Raw genomic sequence first — 21,614 nt, forward strand, 5'->3', positions numbered from 1 at the left:
AAGCTCAGTCAGTCCTGTTTGCTCCCTGAGAAAGAAGTAACCAGAGTACATTGTTTAAACGGTCGGGTTTTCATTGCTTGGAATACTTAATGAGCGTAAAGTTGCACTATTGATTCCTACAAAAGAGAACACCTTTAGGAAACAAGAGTGGTCTGCTCTGAGCCACTTGACCCAGCTAGCTTCTAACACCAGTGGTGAGAGTCCATAAAGTTTTGAGCACAACCTCCATAACACCAGCAGCTTTTAGTGTGCTTCTTACCAGCTGCCCCCCAACATCCCTTCTTGGGAAAGGAGGAATGGCAATGAACTGGAAAAAAAAAAAAGAAAAAAAAAGGAAAAAAAAGAGGTATTCAACCGTGGTGCACTGGGTAGCCAGCAGAGCTTCACAACCCAGGCATTTCTGCTACAACTTGGATCTCCCAGTAACATCCACAGCAGATGACCAATCAACACTACTGAATGGTCAAAGTTTAAAGGATCTAACTGAGGCAAGCTCATGTTAAATCTGAAACTCAAGTTAATAGTCCACTGAATTTCACTGAATTTTTAGAGTTGGAAGGGACCACAGAGATCATCTAGTCCAACTCCCCTGCTAAAGCAGGACCACACAGAGCACATTACTCAGGACTGCATCCAGGCGGGTCTTGAAAAGCTCCAAAGAAGGGGACTCCACAACCTCCCTGGGCAGCCTGTTCCAGGGTTCCGTCACCCTCACTGTGAAGAAGTTTTTTCTCATATTTGAGTGGAACCTCTTATGTTCCAACTTGTGCCCATTGCCCCTCGTCCTCTCACTGGGAACCACTGAAAAGAGTCTGGCTCCCTCCTCCTTCAACCCTCCCTTGAGATATTTGTAAGCATTAATAAGGTCTCCCCTCAGCCTTCTCTTCTCCAGACTAAAGAGTCCCAGCTCTCTCAGTCTTTCTTCATAAAGGAGATGCTCCAATCCTTGAATCATGCTGGGCATTAACATTCTCCCTCTGTCTGTGGAGCAGAAGATCTGAAGGTTTCTACACAGTAAGGAGACAGCTTTAAAAAACAGTTACAGCTACTCAGAAAAGCCTTAAGGTCTTATTGATCTGTCATCTGTCTTACCTACTGGATCATGCTTTAGCTCTCCGTAATAAAACCACAAGACACAATCCTGGGAAACAGTCAACTATACACACTTAAGGAACCACATGCACACACCCACTATTCCCTCTCCTCTCTTCGTTACAGCCATTCTGGGCTTTCAATTCGATCTCTTGATTATGGTATAGTTGGTATGCCACAAATTTCTTAGCAGTCAAAATTAAAGCCAACAGAGAAGTGTAGTAAAGCTATTCTAGGCCAGCATTTCCACAAATGAAGAGCTATGCTCATTGTGGCACCAATTTGTTCCAATTTCTGATGGCTGTATTTACTCATACATGAGCTGCAACCTACCTCTCATCTTGGGTGACTATTTTCCACATGGATGCCCTTTCAGTAGTCCTGTTTTCTTTCATATCCTCTCGCCAAGCTCCCTGCTTTCTGTTCTGCTCTAAAGCATGCCCATTCCCATACTTGAGTTTTTCTCCTCAGGCATCTTATCCTTCACTATTCTCTTGGTTTCTTGTGGTTGTTTTTTTTCTCCCTATGAAAAGAGTAACACACATAGAAAAAGCTTTTCACCCAGTCCTCCTTTCACTACCCACACCCCTGATTTCTGTTAAATTCTTCAGACTCTTGGAAAGGGAATTCCCTGATTCCAGGATCCACCCTCCTTAAAAAGCCCCTTGAAAAGCCAGCCCTGTACAGTGCTATACCCACTGCTTTCCATTCTTAGCCTGGTGCATCAGTTCATCCAAAGTCTTTTGGCTCCAATCTTGGAACATCTTTGAAAAAAAACTGTCAACAAAAATCTTCTACTACTATCAGTCGCATTTTTAAAGATCTATTTTACTTGAACTTCGCTATTCCTGTTTATGTGGTACTGAATCCACAACAAGCTTATGCTTTGTCTCTACTTAGGCTAAAAAGAAATAGCACTATTGGTGTGATGGATACACCTGTTGTAATGACAGTCAGTGGCAGGCCCACAATACAACAATTTCAGGAACTGTAGCTCCAGCTCTGGTCATTTTCAATAACAGTTTAACTGAACCCCTTTTAAAACTAACTAGGAATGTTAGGGACCTTTTTAGACCAGTCCTTCAGATAGATGACCGCCCTGTTCATGCAACATGCACTTTATGCACTACAAATGTGATATATATAACTAAATACTGTACTGTAAGATGCTGTTTATGCCTCTGTCAAGAGGTACCACTACTGTAGCACCAGGGCAGCCAAAACAGAGTTCATATTAGTGATTAGTGTTCATAACAGATTTCTTGCACAGAATTTATGAAAGGACAAATTTTCCCACTTGGTTTACTGACAAGCATGAAACTGAAAATACAGCCACAGCTAAAAGCTGCTCCTTCAGTTTCAGTCAACAAATTGTGGAATTTAACGATTTTCTTCTGGTAGTGTCATCAATGTAGTTAGAAATGACTATGTAGTTTTTCATAAATAGCTCCAACATCTTCATTGATTTCCAAGAACCCTTGATAATGACCCAACCTGTCGTCATAGTCTGGAGCAATGCTAGCAGACATTTTTATGCATATAACAATCTCTGAAAGTCAATTGAGAAATACAAAAGAGGATACAGAAAAAAATATCCTAAAGAATTTTGAATGTGCTTTTGTTGTATGGCATAGAACCTATGAGCCTGACATAAACCACTGAAAGCCTCTTGAAATTACAAGTGGACTGAGTGTTACAAAGCGGAATAAAATAAGAAGATACAAAGGTACAAAGCAAAAGCCTTTAATACATCTTTACAGAATATTTTATCTGGGCTGAACGATGGGAAAATAGATGACAACAAAGTCCTTGACACTAATCATAAACAGCAATGTCACCCGATGCTCCTGTGATGAATGTGCTTTGTAATAAAATGAAAGCATCAATAGCGCATTATGACTTTACCTCAGTGTAACTGGCAGTTGAGAGAGTGTGCCTACATTAGCATTCCTGTTAAAACCAGAAAGGTGCTTTTCAAAGAGTGTCCCAATAGCTCCCACAATCAGCACTTGGGTCCATGTTGCAGAATGGCCTCAGAGCACGTGGGCTGGATTTCTTTTGGACAAAACAAAATTGGAAGATATGCTTAATAAGCTTACCTTGGGTGCTCCAGCTGCTAAAGGGCAGTCAGTCCATGGGACCTGACTAGAGCCTGTCCAAATTAGCTACCTTAAAAAAAACAACAACATATATATACTGGGTCTATATAAGCATATAAGACACTGAGTCTTTAGCACTGTTTGTTTTGGGTCCAGAAATCAATTCCTGTGCTGCTCACTAATGTAGACATAACTATAGTCACCTTGAGATAAGATAGATCCATATATGCACAAGTATGCAAGTACTGCCTCCACAACTTCATCTTAGTGAGGAAGACAAGGCCACATTGCCAAAAAGTGTTTGGAGTTCTTCCAGTCTTTTATTAATTAATTAACGCTTCCAGAACTGGCAGTTCATTTAATTCCCTTCTACCTGGAAGGTGATTTTCACTGAAACTGCATTTGAAAATTTGCAACCAGGAAGCCTTGTACAGACTGGCACTTCTGTGAGTCAGCAAGTAGAAAACTTGGGTTGATGCACCTTCCTGTAGACACTTCCTGCTGGAAGAAAAAAAGCAGCATATTACTGTATCATGCTCTTGTTTTTCTAAACAGATAACATTACCTATTGATTTTGTAAGTATCTCCTTCCTCTGTTTTGTAGGCTTTGTTTTAAAACTGTGGGGGCAAATGCCCTTTTCTGAGTCAATGTGCAAATAGAGGGCAGCATAGAAAGAAGGCTTTTAGTGTTCAAACATAATTATTAAATACAAGTTTGAGAAATATGGTTAAGTATCACATAAGAAAATCCTCTAGAGCTATATTTTAGTTGTTTGTTGTTGTTTTTTAATTATTATGCTGTTATATTCCTCATTGTTGCTTACAAAGCTTCATTAAGGTTAGCAGTTACAGGAAATTTCCACAAGGTCCCTTCCAGCCACAAGTGTTACTCTGTAACACCACTCAGAACATTTCTGCTCAATGACACATGAGTATACCTGTAAGTCATTTTGTCCACATGATATTCACAAAGATACTTTGCCATTATTAAATATTTCATGATAACATTAGACATTTTACTGTAGACATTGAGTCTACTCAATCAGTGGCCCAAACACACCTCCTCTAACGGTAGCAGTTGAAGAAGTAAGAGTAAGAAGTAAGAAAGTACCAGAAGTACATAAGTAGTACCAAACACAGCATTGCTCCCACAAAAACACAAACCCTACCTTTAGGCAGCAAACTGTTCCCAAAGCCAATGGCTGAGAAGGAGATTTTGCACAATTGTTCCAATCCACTATTGTTTTCTCTGCCATTATTTTATTTTGATCTATATAACTTTTCTTGTGGCCTGAATGGGAAAGGATGAATTCTTTATGACAGATGCTCATTTCTTCGCCTTCAGAATCTCAACAGCGATCCTCACACTCAATGGAAGAGGACAGATAGCCAAGATGTGGGTCTACTCACTGTCTTGACTCTTAGTCAAGTGATTAGCTAAAGTAGCTACCTATATAGACTGACAATCTGGAATTGAATTAACAACAGGTAATAGACTGAATCAGCTTCAGCTGTTTATGACTTAAGAAAGAGCTCACAAAAAGTACCTGCACTGATTAAAGCAAATTGATTGAGTCAAACCGATGCTACTGTCTTGATCAGCTTCCTCTCAGTTTTTCAATTCTACATTAGTTAAGAGGGACTCAGACATAGGATTTTTTCCTGGAAAATGCAGATAAAACAATTCTCTTCATCTACTCAGAAGACTTTTCTAGTTAGAGTGCATGTGGTGATCATCTAGAAAAGACCATGATAAAGTGGAATGAACAAAGATAGAAGGCATAAAAACTCTTATACTTAAAGCCTAACATTGCTTTGGAAAGCCTGCTTTTGTGCTATTTCATTAATTGGGGTTATGTACTTGCTGCTTTATGTCAGCCAGACTGCTGGTGAAAACATTTAACATTCAACATGCCTGGGTTAAAGTAGTTTTCTTCTTGGGGCTCACAGTATTATAATAAACACATGCAACAAAAATAAATGTACGGTTCTACACAGTTTCTCTACCATACCATATTCTTTCATCTATACATTATGCTATGATTATATATTTTCAGTGCATACCAACATATTAGGGTTATTGTATGTTCGTGAGAAAAGTGATCTGGTAGGAGAGAACAGAATGAACTGGGGTGAGCTGGAGGAAAAAGATAGTGACAGAAAGAGATACAGGAAAGGAAGTAGATGATAAAGTGCAGGAAAACGTGCATGAAGTGAAGATGTATTAGAAGAATAGGACTGAATTAAGAGAAGAAAACGGCAAGATACTCCAGAATTTCTCAGGTAATAATACTTGCTCCCTAAATGGCTAGAAAAATAATAAACACATCACCCAAATGATTACTAGGGCCAGAACCCTCAGTCCAGCTTGCACACCTAAGCAACTCACTTCTCAGTTGCGAAAAATTTACCGGGGATACAGGCTGTTTTCTGCTGGCGTTAGAATATGGCTACCTGTTGTTTGCTCTTCCCATTGCAGGGGACAGATTATGCCACATGGGCTCAAGCAATCAGTAAGGTCCCTATGTCACTTCAGACTGCGTATGTGATCTAGTATTATGTATCAATGAACGGTCCAAGACTAGGATATGTCTAGGAGCGTATACATCCTTGGGCTTGGACCAGAATTCTGCTTACTGAAAGGGAGAGCTGAGCCCTACGTGTCTGAAAACTTGCAGATACAGCTATAGACTGCTTGTGAAATAATCGCACAGGCTCAAGAATAAAACAGCCTCCTTTCTCTCTCCCTCACACCCATGTTTTCCTGACTTAACACAAACATACAAATAAACTGTGAAAAGTGGCCAGATCTTGCATTCTAATCCCTGCTTTGCCGCAGGCTCTGATGTGACCTCAAGAAAGTTATGTCACCCTGATTTCAAGTCTCACCATCCATAAAACTGTAGCCTTCCTTATCTCATTAGCTGCTTTCCTAGTTAATATTTCTTGTCTTTTGTCCATAAGGAATTAAAGCAATTTAGACTCTCTAATATACCCTTCACAAAAAAAAAACCCAAACCCAAAACCCCACACCTCAACCCCAACACCAAAGCAGGTCTTAACTCAGCTGAAGAGAGCCATCAGGCCAGTGTAACCTGGGCTGGCTGCAGTAGTTAAAGTTTATAGACAAGACCATACCTGAGCAGAAGAGATTTACCTCAAGCTCTACCCAGAATTTCTCTGTCTTCACTCTTAGTTTAGCTGAGTGCCAACAGAAGTTCATCGCGTGCCACTTTCCGGTGTGTAAATGTATCTTATACCTTTGGGGCAAGAATAAGAAGTGATAGATGATGTAGGCACACAAATTTTACTTCAGAAAGGAGAAACAAGTTAAGGTCTATTAGTCTAATTAATCTAATATCATCTGATTTGGTGTAACCAGCACACTGGGGAATGAAAATAAAGCAAAGATACAGCCATGATACTTCTTCCCTATGTAACTAAGGCTCACGTGCTTCCAAGTCCCAACCTTGAACTCAGACATTCAGCGCTTTTAAGTATGCAGCAACTGTCATGACAGGTTGTAGACCTGCCGTGAGGTCCACGTATGCCAACTGCCAGTTCCCTCTGCAAGGTCCAGTGGAGAGGAGAGGCTGACAGAGGTTTTGGTTTTTTGACATTTAGGAATGCGTGGCTTTTAGGCTTTTAGGAATGAGGTCACCAAAGATATTCTAGAATCAATTCAGTCAGACCCCATTAGTGTCATGAATGTTGCTGCTCATAGAGGATGAGTCATCAAGATTAGACTAAAAAGAAGATGGTTACATACTGTAGTTCCTTATGGTTCTCAGCAACATTCACTTTTATTGTTCCAGTTTCATGAGAGTGCCTGAAACGTGGCCGGTATTTTGCAAGCCCTGCTTTGACACACATATAGGTCCCCAAAGAAACGTGGGGACCTTCCATTAAGGAAGCATTCATTCACACACAAGCATGCTGCTCTGAGAAGGGCTTTATCCCCACATGCTGCAAAATGTGATCTCCCTATGGCTATAAAGAAGATTCACTATCATTCCTTGAGTGTATAGCAACAAGAGGGTCTATTCATATTCTTAGGAAGAATTACTAGAAATACCATCCTTCCTTGGTACTGAAAAACAATTTAAGAGGACAATAATGCTAGTCCATATTGCTAAGGAACATAGTATCTGGTGTTTCTTTCTGAAGGCTAACTCATGCAATCACATGACTACTTGTGACCTTCAACTCCCTTGATAAAAGTAGTCTTTTATCAGCCTAGTTAAAGATCTAAAGCTGAAAAATCTGAACCCCTGGGCAAGATGGCACATAGAGAAGAACCCCAAGTTATTATGTACTTTAAACAAATCTTGTGACTTTGACTCATCTTCGAACAGATAGCTTGAGCAATGTTGCATCTCCTAAATTTTCCTTATGCTTTGCAGATGATCTCAATGCCCAAGTAAAAATGTTACTTAACATGCAAAATAATTTTAAGATAATTGCGTGGAAAAGATTGTACTTTCCAGCACGTTTGCTTAGGACACAGCAGTGGGAGGCCCCATTTCCACTTGCTGCAGAGCTCTAAGTGCCATTTGAGCAAACAAAACATCATGCACTGCATCGAGTATCTTTTTTCCTTCTCATCATTTTTATTTTACTTCATGGGGAACTGCTGTTTATAGAACAGAGTGACTACTGTGATGGATGACCTGCTGCTCAAACAATGAAGGGTGAGGTCTAGGGACTCTGGATTTCTGCATTCAGCTCTGCAAAGATTTGACACGTGGCTCTGATGAGATCAGATGCAGCCAAACTATATCCCTTAGTTGTGACTACTATTAATATCTAGTGTACTGTGTAGCTCATAAGACACTCAGATGCAGACCCCTATAATATTATACACTGCATAAATGCAGAACAGGAAGACTGGCTGGGCCCCCAGACAGCTTACTACTTAATGACTCATACAGTCATTTTTGGATACTTGGCTTAAAACACATTATGCTAGTTTTCAGAAGTCCCAAGAGGAAGTAGCTCCCAGCAGTAAGAACCAGGGCTGCAGGTCCTCAGCAGCCTTCAAGACGAGGCTCAAGAAGTGAACAAATTCTACCTAAGACTCTGTGGCCAACGTTTCTGGTCGGCAATGTTTTTCTGAAGACATATGATCTGCCAACAGGAAATTAAGCTGTTTTAATAGGGTGCAGCACACAGCAAATGTCCCAGTTATCGAAGCTCACAGCATTAGCAAATGGTAGTTGTCCTTCTGCACATCAGAATGAAATGTGAAGCAGGACTCACCTCTGTTCTCCAAAGGGCTCATTAGTCATAGCTCAATGTTTTACAGTTGGTATAATTTGACCAGTATGACTCAAGAATGCTAATAAAAAAATACGAATGACTGGTTTCTTCTCAGCTAAAGCACCCTGTCTACTATCCAGGCTGCTATAATAAACCCAGTAAACATGAACAACACAGAAAATACTACAAGGATTTTCTACCAAAGTAGTGTGAGTCCCAAACTGCTGCTATTTAATTTCATGCCAGCACCAATCAATGCAACAATATGCTAAAAGTTGTGGGGAAAGGCTTCTTACCAAACCTGCACAACTTAATGTAAGAAGCAGAGAGTATCATTAGAGTCACTTCCTAAGGGGAAGGTAGGTATTTACTACAATTTCCCAGGGGTCTATAAAGTACATCAATGAACCTGAAGTCCTGAAATCCTATTCAGTGCCTAATACAGTTCTGTTTTGGCAAAACTCCACTGAAGTCAACTAGAATTTCTGTTCAGCTGAAAGACAAGTTTAACACAAGCAAGCCAGCTATGTTATCCCTTTTTTCCTTCAGTAAGTCTCGCCCCTTATTTGCAAAAAGAGGTTTGGGCTCCAGTCTCCCTGGATCCTCCCATGCTGAGTCTGGAACCTACTTTGAATTCTATTATTGAATTGGTGTCCTTTTTCTTTCCTTCATTTAGGACTCCAAACCTATCTAAGATTGTGTTCCAAGGCTTAATTACATTTCATGTTTTATCTTGTATATAGTACACAGAAAAAAAGGCCAGCATTTCTTGTTTAAATGCTGGGTATTTGGCTTCTGATTTCAGTGAAGCTAATTATGCAATATGTTTAGTGGGTCTCCTTTAGGCTCAGATATCCCATGTACTCAACTATTTATGCATTTTAACTGGAGTTTACATGAGGGTCTAAATGCTTTGCCAGAGTCTTTGAAAGATAGGCTTTGCCAGTGAATGCATATAATTTGCTTTCATACACTTTAAGTTAAGCATTCAAGGTTTCGAAAATGGAGGTCACAAAGCAAAATAACAGCTGTATGGAGTTAGCTGACTAGGCCATCATGCAGTCACATACATTTTTGATACTAACAAGCAGGAGGCCTCCATTTTTTTCTTGCTGGCAATGCTACCAATTTGCTGCTTCTCCTTAACACTCTAACTAGCTACTCTATGGTATTGTTTTAACAAAAGGTCAAGTTGACCTTCAACAGAAAAAAAACATATGTTATTAGGTATGTGGTTAACAAGAAAAATTTATCTTTTGATGTTTGCTTTGATGAAAGTAACTAGTGATTTATAACTAAAAGGAAGAGGAGCTTGTATTTAGGAAGAAGTGTTGTTATTTTTTTTAAGCAACTTTAATGTTGCCAGAGACTTTTCCCTGAATACGTTTTCAGCATCCTCTGAAAATGTGTTTAACAAGCCTTGGGCCTCCAAAGCTTTCCAGAACCTATATCTACCTTTTTCACAAGAGAGAGGCAGAATGTGCATTGTTCCTCCATGTATTTGATCTGTCTGTCACCTTCCATCTAGCTGCAGTTTTCTTTCAAATGCTTTCATCTGAAGAGAGCTGCAAAAAGAATCAAGATAACAAGCTAGATGTTGTCTCACATTTAAATTTATCAAAACTTGAATAACAAGTGGAAAATGTACCCTTTTTTCTATTTGTGGCTACAATTGCTTATGTAACAGGATGTGGCTTCAGATATATCTGGTGCAAATGCATCAGCATATATGGGTCTTTTAAGCATCCTAAAAAGTCAATTTGCTTTGCAAGGTAAGACATGCAGCCATAGGTGAGTCCCAGCTGGCAGATATAAATATACCCCAGACCAAGAAAAGGAAAGAGAGGTAAGCACAAAAGCAGCTCTGAGCTCAACACTTCCTCCTCTCCACCCTTTCCTGCCACTACAGAAAAACACAACTGTCTGATATGGAGGAGAAAAGTGTTTTTCAGACACCTCATCCTTGACAGAAAATACGACACTGATTCTGTGATGTTTGTGCCTGAGGTAGGACACTTGTTGAGTGGGAGGCAACAGCAAAGTACAGCACCATCCATGAAGACTTTTTGGCATTGGTGCTAAACAGCATCGCAATAAAATACTGTTACCAACTCTATGTAACTACATGATGTTTTGTTTGCATCATCATAGCATCAATGGCCCCAAACTGGGTAGGCACTGAAAATTCCAGAGACTGAAGCTTAGACTCCTCTTATTTTAAAACAATAGCAAATAAAGGGACATCTATGTACCCTTGGTATTCTGCAAGATGTGTATTTTGGGTAAGGCACAGCTCGAATTTCTAAACTAAATCTCTAGCTGATCTTAAGGTCAGTTCTTCAATAAAGCATGAGGAAGAGAATACAAATGGAGAGACAAAATTCAAGTGTATTACTAAATGAATCACTGGTGTTTCTATCTCTTGCAGAAGCAACCAGAATATTGCCTAGAATGTCAGATTCTCCTCTGCAAACGCTGGAAAAGCAGTCATGTAGGACAGGGAGCAGGAAAAGAGAGAAAGAAGGAAAACGTGTCAAAGTCAACATGTCTGATAAAAGACAAAAATTTTCCAATATCGACTAAATAAATAAAGAGTTTATAATTGTCCCTTTCTCTAGTAGATTGCTTATACCCATTAAAGTACCCTAGTATAAAAATTTCATTAGAAATGGCTAAAGATTCACTCTCTAAAGAAAAATGTGACTTTCACCTTGATAAATAAAGCAAGTATTGAGTTGCATGTAATTCTCAAAGAAGGCTTAACATGCATGTAAGACCTTACAGTTCTCCAACACTCTCTCCTTGGAACTCTTTGTATAATCAATGATTTATTTTACAAAGGTGTAAGTCCCTTCTTATGGTAAATTCAACAAAAATGACCATCTTTGAACTCTGGCCTTGGTTTTATCAGAGTGAATCTGAAGCAACCCCACTGTGTTCTGTGTGTCCTTCTGACACACAGACAAAACAGAAGTCAAACTCTGGAACTCAGGTCCCAGCCTGAGTTGGAAATGAGACAAATAAGTGCTTTCAGCTCCATAAAAGAAAAGCCCAATATACTGACCAGCTAGTCACCTTCACTTAATTCCTTGAATTGTCATCAGGCACTGAACAGTGCCTATTTTAGTACTAGGAACTAATTGGAATGGATTGTCGTAAGACACTTATGAGAAATTGCCCTTTTAATTTCTTTTTTCAAAGTAATCATCCATATAGACATGCCATTTTGCGCCTGCAGAAGCATAGAGTAGGGGCATGGCTTTTACTGTGAACCTTCTTTTTTCTGTTTCTGGCAAGTATCCTAGATTTTGTAATTTAATATTTCTGCCAAAAGCACTGGAAACATTTGAGATGATCCTCATGGGATTAAGGACAAACTGTGGATTTCATTCTTGGCATTGGACTACACTGGAAGCCTGCATTTTTCTTGCTGTTCCTGAATATTTGAGAGCTAACCAAATAAGACCATAGTAGAACTTAGAGTAACGATGCTGTTTTACTTTTTCTTCTTAAACCATCCCAGGATCTAATGCACTCCTCCTCTTAAGCTAGGGAATGTGTTCAGATCAAGTGGGTGTGTTTATGCTAATTAATCTTGCATATTAACAAAGTGAGAACAGGCTGTGGTGTGGACTTTTACTTTTTTTTTCCGCACACTAGAAAATGTGTACTCAGCCATGAATCCTGCTCCTGTCTCGCAGATGTAGGGGGTCAGTAGCACAAGGACAGCCACAGTGAATCAGACCAAATCTATAAAAAGCCAGGATTCTTCCTCAGACAGTGGCCAATAACAAGTATTTTGGGAAAGAGTACAAAAAACAGGGCAAAATTTACTTCCTCTTATATACCCTGGTGAGATTTGGTAATTCGCTGTTCAGGGACAGCATAAGCCAGCAGCTGGTTTTGCATCTGTGTATTTGAAAACCTTTCTATGAGTTTCTTCAGTTCCTTTTTTGAGCCCATTTATACTCCTGTGTCCATAACACCCATCACTCTTACAGTTTATTTCTACCGTGCCATGTAAAAAGAACTTGCCCTCAATAAGCACGCTGACTTCTTGTCCTGTGATAGAATAATCCCCTCTGTAACCCCTCACCATATGTTGACCATATGTTGAATATCAGCTCATCAGCAGTAGAACCACTATCTGTCCCACCACCCTCTGGTGGGGCGCGAGCTGAAATCAGAAGTACAGAAGGAGATATAGAGACAGAACAAAGAACATAAGTTTTATCTCTTGCTGTCACTATATCCAGAAATTACAGGGAAAACTTCCAGAAAAACATCTAAACAGTTTCCGAACTCACTAAATAATAATCAAAGCCCTCAGAAATCTAGTAGGTCTCCCTTGCAGAATAAGCCCAGGGTTTTGTACTTTAAACTAAGAAACTGCTCAAGCTAATGAATGACAGCTGTTAGAGATCACCTCCCAGTACTTCCAGGAAGGTCTGGAAAACATGCTAGCTCAGACATTTTTAAGGATCCAAAGAGCTCAGTGTTGAAAAAACCAATCAAATCTATCAAACTGTAACTTGCTATCTGAGTTTATGGTAAACTTGACAAAAAATTATACAAGAAAGTGTACAGCAAAACTTAAAACATATAAAAACATATAAAACTGTTGAACAGTTCAAGTAATTCGTCTTTTATGAAAGTCCAATTTAAATAACTGAGCTACAGATAGCACATCCAAAACATTGACTTGAAATTAGCAAGAAATCAGTCAGTTTAAAAATTATAAGAACTTAAGAACCTTTCCTATTTCCTATATTGTAAGATTATTCTTCAAAAAAAGTGTGTGTTCTTTAAAATGCTCATGCTTTCATGAAGCCCCCGGAGTCATCCACTATATATTGCTATATTCCTGTGACAAAACTGCCCTGAAAATGTAACAGGAATGAGTTGATACATTTTTAGAGTAGTATCTTCCACAATTCCACAGACAATTCTTATAGCTAAATGTAAACTGGGAAAGAAATGGATCACAATGATAGAGGAGGGTCACACTGATACCAGGGTGAGGCAACGGAACAACTATTCAGCTAGTGCATCATATCTGTATCCTCCATTTTCCCCAGTTAACAGATGCAGACCCTTATCTGTTTACGATAGAGACTGTAAAAACATTAATGATGGATTAAAGCCCAGTTTTTAAATGCATTTTGATACTGTGCAATTTTATAACCTAAGAGACAGCCTACAAAGGTAGGTAAGGTTCTGTCCCATGGTTTTCACACAGCCCCTTGTTTTAAAAATGAAAGCCATCCTCTGACATCCTCCTTTCATAGCTGAAAACAAGGTAACTTCTCCAAGACATCTTACGAAGAAATTTAGAGGGAGACATTCTGTTTCTCCAGACAGCAGGCATAGTGCTGCTGCGACTGGCCAGTATCTCACATTAATGGATAATGAGGAAGTCCAGAAGACAGGAAAAGTTTGAAACTTGTGAGAGAGGAAAATTTGCAGGAGTTTTCCATAAGTAAGGGTAGAAAACAGCTCTCTCTTGTGAAAAGTAGACTCAGAACAACCCTAAGGACTTGTGTTTCCACAAGAAACAGGGGCCTTGGGGAAAACCAGTGATGAGCATGTGATAGTCTAGCCTGGGACTTTGAAGACAGTTTTGAAGAATGGGGGAAGGAAAGCACCAGGACAAGGCTCTGGGTTTTATTACACCAAAAAAGAATGAAATTGAAGAAGTACCCAGAAGGGGAAGATAACGCAAGTGCTGAGATCCAGTATTGTTTGGGACACTCGGTTTCATTTAAAAGCTGAAAAGACAATGAAATCCCACAGAACTCATGACAAGGCATGCTCTGGCAAGAAGGATGAGTTACATAGGCAGACAAAAAAGGAAGTCTGATGCTGAGGTGGTGCAGCTGCCCTAGAACATCCTCCACCTTATCAGCATTTTTGAGGTCTGTGGTAAGGAGTCACACAAAAGAAGTTCTTGGTAGACACTAGTATCAGTAAGAAATTGATTCTGCAGCTTTCAATATGCTGGGCTACTCCTCAAATCCATTTTAGTCTTTGCAAGCCACACTGCACCCAACAGAGCTTCCCTGGAGCAGTTCAGCCCATTTGGGAAAACTCACTTTTAAAAAGTATTAGTGTTTCCAAACCGACTGTCACAAACTGGCCCCATACACTTCTGCTCTCTGCCCTTGCTGTCCTCTCTCCCTCAAAATACACCACCTATATTCACCTGTACGGGGGCTCTTCCACTTCGCTCAATCTCAGTCCCCTCTGTGGTCCCCAGTGTGATTATCTCTGCCTTGGTGACATCACCCCATACACAGAGGTACACCAATGGGAGATGAAAGATTAAGAAACTTGGGCAACAAAGGAAGTGAAAGCTGTGATTCAACAGATGGTGATTTCTCTTAGACAAAACTAAAATCAGAGTGCTGCCAAGACATTAATCGACTGGTCTTTTAAGGTGCTTCTTTTCAAACCAGACACAAGAACAGGCAGTAACAAAACATTGTTTCTCAGAGTTTTGAGAGAAGAAAAATATTGGTCAAAACGGTTAATTTAGAAATCCACTAACCTGTTGATGAAGATCTGCAGTGTTTCACTTAAGGAACACGTGCATTTCATAGCTAAATAATGTGTTCCAGTCACACACTTTGCATGTGGTGACAGTGGTCACCATACAAGGAGCTAGTGGGCTAGGATTCTCCACCCTGGCATAGAGACACCTTTGGGAAGCCTGATAGCATGGATAGAACAACTCTTCACTGTCTCTTCAGATATTCAAGAATGGGGAGCCATCAAAGAAGATAAGAGAAGCTGGGTTCTAGACAAGCTCCTTTACCTTCTTTTCCATAGAAGTCCTGCCTGACCTTACCCCTGCAGCACGGTGCAAGGGTAAGATTAAGATGGTGCATTAAGTCTATGGTTCCACTAGATGGTAAACTAGCCCTGCAGCGCCACGTTAAAAGCCAGGAATCATCATAAGTCCCAAAACGTGAGCACCTAAATGACCACAACACTCCTCTTCTGTACAGTCTCTTGGTTCTTACATTGGTCATCTTCCTTGTCAGCGAGGGTGAGCATAGCACCTTTTTCCATGGAAACCACTTTCCCATCCTAAAGCTCTCTGTTGATTCTCCACATCAGCATCGCAACCCTCCCTGCCACTAGCCTTCCTGCTAATGCTGTCTTGGGTGGTGGAAAAGATACAGCTGCTACTTCCCTAAGATTTCTATTCTAATAACTGCAACCATTAAAAAACCCTGCTGAGTACTATACGATGCTCACTTATGTGTGCCTTACATAAGTCTGATCAGCAAGTGCAGACTGTGCGATTCTCTGATTTAAAAACCTTGAAAACTGCAGCAAACTGTACAAAAATGAAATATGAACAATTACAAAGTTACTGGTGTGCATATGATTTAGTTCAGCTGATTAAAGATGAACCAGAACCTAAAGACACAGCTTTCACTCTGCCACCATGCCTTACACCAGGGAGGGTTACGGACACACAGGATACTAAGACAGCACTGCAGTATTTTTAAACCAAGTTGCTGCTGTTGCCACAGCCACAGAGAAAAACTTTAGTATCTCTCCCTCTTGTGAGACTGGGAAATTTCTTATTTTACACAATGATAAAATGTGTAGTGCTTTCTGACACCCTTAGAATCAAGGCTTCTTGATAGGCATTACTGAACTTAAGGGAGCATAAGCTCATGATTTTAGATTTGAAGTTTGAAGTTTGAAGTTCAGTACTATAGTTATGCAGGAGCATTTCAAAGACTGTAAAACTCTGGAGATCTGTAGAGCCGCACAGACAGCAGAGCAGTTTCAACCCCTCCATCACAGTGTATGTCTGTTACTCAGAAATAGCTGCAGACACAAGTCTGTTAAGGCTTGTGAGCTAACTCAGCTAGTCCTTTAGCTTAACCATAAACAACGTACCGATTATTCCAGGGAAGACGGAAGGGTGTGTATTTTGGCTTCTGGATGGACTTTCATAACAGCAAACATTACATTTAGTCTGTATAAACAGCTACAGTGGCTGCACGAAAAAAAAATAATTATGGCACTAGGGCAGGGGAGCAGTGTGCTTGACCTAGAATTTCAGAACAAGAAAAGAAGTAGGGAATCCACTTCAACAGATCAATTCTGCTCATTCTTTCCCTTTTCTTGGAAGCCTGGGAGAGAGGTCATGCTTTGGCTTTCCAGCCTTGATGAAGCCACACATGCAATAGCTATGGTTTTGGAAAATTCCTGATGTTTCATGAAGGTGGTGTTATGTAATAGCAAATCTGAAGGCAGAGCTGAAGGAAGGGTGCGGAGGAAGCAGGAAAACAACCAACAGACCACTCACCACAGGGGAGACTGTAGCACCTGACCTGGTAGCACATTTCCAGAGGAAGTTGCATGCAGCACATTTTGGGGCCTGATTGTTTAGTGCAAACCTCCCCAGGGGATTCACGCTCTTTGGGCAATGCTACATTTCACATTTTCTCTTCTCTTTTATTAACTTTGTGACCAAGTGACCTAAGGTGACCCAGCGTTAGAGGAATAAAGGCTTTCCTAAAGCTTTTCACAACTTTGCTTACCTTCCAGGAGGTAGCCTGAAGCAATTTCAGCACAGCAGCTTCTTGTTCTGTAGTTACCCTTTCCCCCTGTCATACACCCAAGAGAATCAATCCCACATTAAAAAAAAAAAGTAAAGAAAAAAATGGGGGTTTCCTATGAACCTGCCTTTCAGACAAATTACTGAGATGACAGACATAGTTGGAAAAGTTTTCATCTTTCTCTTACAAAATTCATATGGCCTACCATTTCAGCTCAGTCCCTCAAGCCTTTATTTCTCTCTCTGACACATACTGAAATACTAACTTAATTCAACTTATATCGTCACATAAAACCTTTGAGCCTTTGTTAGACAAGAGCACTTGTTCAACCTTGCAAGCCCTCAGCATCACTTTGAAGTCACATTTAAGGCTTTGTGTGATAGAGTGAACTGGATGAGATTGGCTTTTAACTTTAGAATTTATAGAAGTGCCAACTTGATGAGGAATTTTTCTGTTCTCAATGAATTTCTTCCAATTTTCTGATAAGAACCAGCATTAATGCAGTGCTCAAAACAAAAGTATCAAACAGCCTCAGTGAAAGCATTGTGTCTGTCTCAGTCTGAATCAGACCTGACCATCCTTCACTTCCTTAGAACGTGAAATCTCTCTTGTTTTTTTGTTAATACTCCATTTGTGCATAAATTCTCATAGAGAAGAAAAACAAGGTAGACAGCACCTAAATAAATGCAGCAGAGAAGCTTCGGAGCTCTTTTAAAAACAGAGGTTAAAAAAGCAACAATGAAAGAAAAAGATTAGCAGTATTCTTTTTTTCACTGGAGGTCACCTTACATAAAAAGGTAGATAAGAGTCTAGTTCTTCAAATCTTCTTGAAACCACTGTAGCTTTACAACCTTCTCTAGAACCACACTGGTTTGCATTGGTAGAGGCTTTGGCTAACTTCTAAATGGCTTTATCAACTCTAAACGGCTGCACTCTCATTGCAAATAAAACTCACCACAAAGACACTCACCACACATACATGTATGAAAATGGATGACTCACTAAGTGATACAATATTCAAACTCATCTCACCGTGCAAATTTGTGGTCAGATTTTAAAAACTGACATAGACATTTCAAAGGGAAGTCAAGACCTTGGAATTTCATCTAGCCAACTGAAAAAGCGTAAGATACATTTCCCCAGGTTTAGTTCTTGTTGTTCTGCAAGAACCAATTCCAAGCTTTGTTTTCACCTTTGATGTAAGCTCCGAGTGCCTTTTTCCTCTTCCTTTTGTATTTCCAAAGAAACAGAAGAGCACAGAAATTCAACAGCACCCACGCAAGCTGAAAGCCCCCACCCTACATACCAACACTAAGCACTGAAAATGATGATCAAAATGTAAGCTGTCATTTTCTTGCCTCTTATCACTGTTGAGTTGTTGAGCGTCTCACGCACATCAGTTCGTGCTGCTATTCTCAGCTCTGCAGAAAGAAGTAAGCTGAAATGATGTGGTGAAGCACACCAGTTAAATATATTAAAAGAAAGCTTGAGCTACTCTCTACAATGCTATTTTTACCGGACAGCACAATTTGGTTGTACACACATAAACAGGGCTACCAAAAAAAATATATCTCCCATGCAAGGTGCCTCATTTGATGCCTTGTCTTCTAACTGCACCTTCCCGACTGTTGCAAAGGGAAAGTATATGGCATTTGGCTGACATTTCAACCTTAAATGGCCCACAGAAGGAGTTAACACGAGAGGATTTAGGACAGAAACAGCAGGAGTACCAATTTTACACTCTGCCACTCCCCCTCACCTCCACCAGAGAGTGCAGCCTAACCACATTCCGGCATCCAGCCCAAGAAATCCCAGTCTGTAAAGAAGTTGTGTTTCTAAGATTCAGCAGCAAGAGCAAGACGCTGACCTGACAATGTGGTTGCAGCAAAGAAAAGTCTCACTAGATAGAAGAAAAAATTCTTCCCAGTGGGCGTGGTGCCGTGCTGGAGCAGAAGCCGAGGCACGATGACAAACCACCCCCCCTATAGTTTTTCCAAATGCAGCCAGACAAGGAAGGCCCTGTGCAACCACATCCAGCCTGGAAACTGTGAGCCCCTAGAGTTGGACTAGAGACCTCCAGAGGTCTCATCCAGCTAAATTACCAGATGTTATCAATCAAAGTTTGCACTCAACCTAATACAGAAAAAAATCCCATTAAATGCTCATCAACATGAATGCATTTTAAGTATCTTTTGGGCTCAGCATTTCTTTTTTTCCATTATAGTGGTATCTAGGAAAGCCCTAAGAGAACAGAGCTTTCTTTACTACAGTAAGTAGTGTGGAAGTGCACAATGCACACTGGCTACCATGAAAATGTTTGGGTAAGTCCAGTGGACACAATTCAAGAAGAAACTGAGCTATCACAGCCAGCCCTGGATAAAGAACTGTGGAAAAAGCTGCTTAGTGCAGCCAAATTAAGCAGACTTACCATAGCCCTGAGATGGTAGTGTCCTTCTCTCTCAGCCACAGATCTCTCTTGCAAATAATGACACACTCCTTCCCTCAGTCCTGTCTCCAGTGGCTCAGGTCTCCTGGTTCACCAGGGATCCTGTCCTCCAGCTGATGGCAGAAGAGTCCAGCTCAGAGGTCTCCTTCCCTTCTTAGAGAGCTTCAGCAGCTTTACAGCATCCTCTGCTGCCAGAAAGCAGAATCAGATCAGAAATGACGTGGACTAAACCTTTGAGTGAACATTATTTCTTTATACACACCCACCCACCAAATTACCTTACAATGAAAAGAGCCAGATAACGAAGCCCTGGTCCATATTAGGGACAAATCTCCTTGACTTCCACAGACCCACCCTTGAAACTGATCTCCTCTTGGATACCACAGGTGTAAAACAGACTTGAAATAGCAGAAGCTCACTGTTTCCAAGGAACAGGCCCATACCAGTGTACAAACCTTGCAGGGCTGGGCTTTTGAGGCAGCTGTGATTTTTCTCAGCCTAACCAAGATACTGTTCCTCAATTCATGACAGGTTTAATGAATGTAATTTTTTATTAGAAATTTATAATGTGCATAATTAAAAAAATAACATTAGTAAATCAGCTGTTTGATTTCAAAGAAAACTCTCCTAGCTCAGTTCAGCACAGTACTGTCATTCACAGCTGCACTGTCACTTACGTGTCTGCTCAAGGAAAAGTGTGGCTTTATTTGTTTGCTAAAGTCTTTTGTCATTGTGCTAATTGGCTTGTTGTACTGTCCCGCAGTTGATATGGCCAGGCATGGCACCTGAGAAAATAGAAAATCATTTTAATGGATCTGGTGCCAACATAAGCATGAAGAAAATTGTACTCTGAACTGTAAGTTGGTGATAATCAGTACCTTTGAACATCTGGCTCTACATAACCTTTCTCCTTATTACTTAAAATTCTTATTTTATTAGGAACAAAACTGTGCTTCAACTTTAGAGAGAACAAAAAAGGCATAAGCATATGCCCTCTGAAATCCATGGGAAATATTCCCATTCTGGTCAGGTTCTAAAAACCATCACTGTGAGTTTAAAACCAGCACTACCACACACGGGTAAGCAATTCCATTCGGTTCATAGGATAGCTCGGGAAAATCTCTCTTTACTTCCATTCCAGCCATCCCCGGCCCTATATGAGCCATTACTCCCACAAGGACCCTGCAGCCTCACAGGGCTGTGCTGAACAAACCGGGTTATTTGATGCCACAACGTAGAAGCGCTTTACGGACGGCAAGGACAGCGGGCACCCTGCCGAGACAGACCCCCCTCTACAGGCACAGATACACATATATATATATATATATATATGATCATAGAATCGTCTAGGTTGGAAGAGACCCTTGGGATCATCGAGTCCAACCATCTACCCTACTCTACAAAGTCCTCCCCTACACCATGTCCCTTAGCACTGCATCTAAACGGCCCTTAAACACAGCCAGGGATGGTGACTCCACCACCTCCCTGGGCAACCTGTTCCAATGCCCTATCACTCTTTTGGTGAAAAATTCTTTCCTAATGTTCAATCTAAACCTACCCTGTTGGAGCTTGAAGCCATTCCCTCTCGTTCTGTCACTAATTACCTGTGAGAAGAGACCAGCACCAACCTCTCTACAGTGTCCTTTCAAGTAGTTGTAGAGAGTGATGAGGTCTCCCCTCAGCCTCCTCTTCCTCATACTGAACAGTCCCAGCTCCCTCAGCCGCTCCTCATACCATTTGTTTTCCAGCCCCCTCACCAGCTTCGTTGCCCTCCTCTGCACTCGCTCCAGCACCTCCATATCTCTCTTGTATTGAGGTGCCCAGAACTGGACACAACACTCGAGGTGTGGCCTCACCAGTGCCGAGTACAGGGGCACAATCACCTCCCTACTTCTGCTGGTCACGCTATTTCTAATACAAGCCAAAATGCCATTGGCTTTCTTGGCCACCTGGGCACACTGCCGGCTCATATTCAGCCGTTTGTCAACTAGAACCCCCAGGTCTCTTTCTTCCAGGCAGATATGTATGTCTATATACACACACGTATAGAAATGCGTGTTTATATACCCCGCGGAGCGGCCCGGCCCCGCCCCGCCTCCCGCCCCGTCGCGTCCCGCCCCGCCGGCATCGCGGTGC

At 40.9% G+C, this 21,614-nt stretch overlaps 1 long non-coding RNA gene across 1 annotated transcript; it reads right to left on the minus strand.

Annotated features, from left to right (window-relative positions):
• Positions 1-2,819: 2,819 nt before the first annotated feature.
• LOC106891038 lies at positions 2,820-6,192 on the minus strand. Its single transcript, XR_001412621.1, has 2 exons — positions 4,739-6,192; positions 2,820-3,692 (listed from the first exon to the last, which is right to left on the minus strand). It is a non-coding gene; the product is annotated as an uncharacterized LOC106891038 (long non-coding RNA).
• Positions 6,193-21,614: the final 15,422 nt, after the last annotated feature.

This window comes from Calidris pugnax, unplaced genomic scaffold (genome assembly GCF_001431845.1).
Source record: "Calidris pugnax isolate Ruff unplaced genomic scaffold, ASM143184v1 scaffold95, whole genome shotgun sequence".
In the NCBI taxonomy this organism is placed as follows: domain Eukaryota; kingdom Metazoa; phylum Chordata; class Aves; order Charadriiformes; family Scolopacidae; genus Calidris; species Calidris pugnax.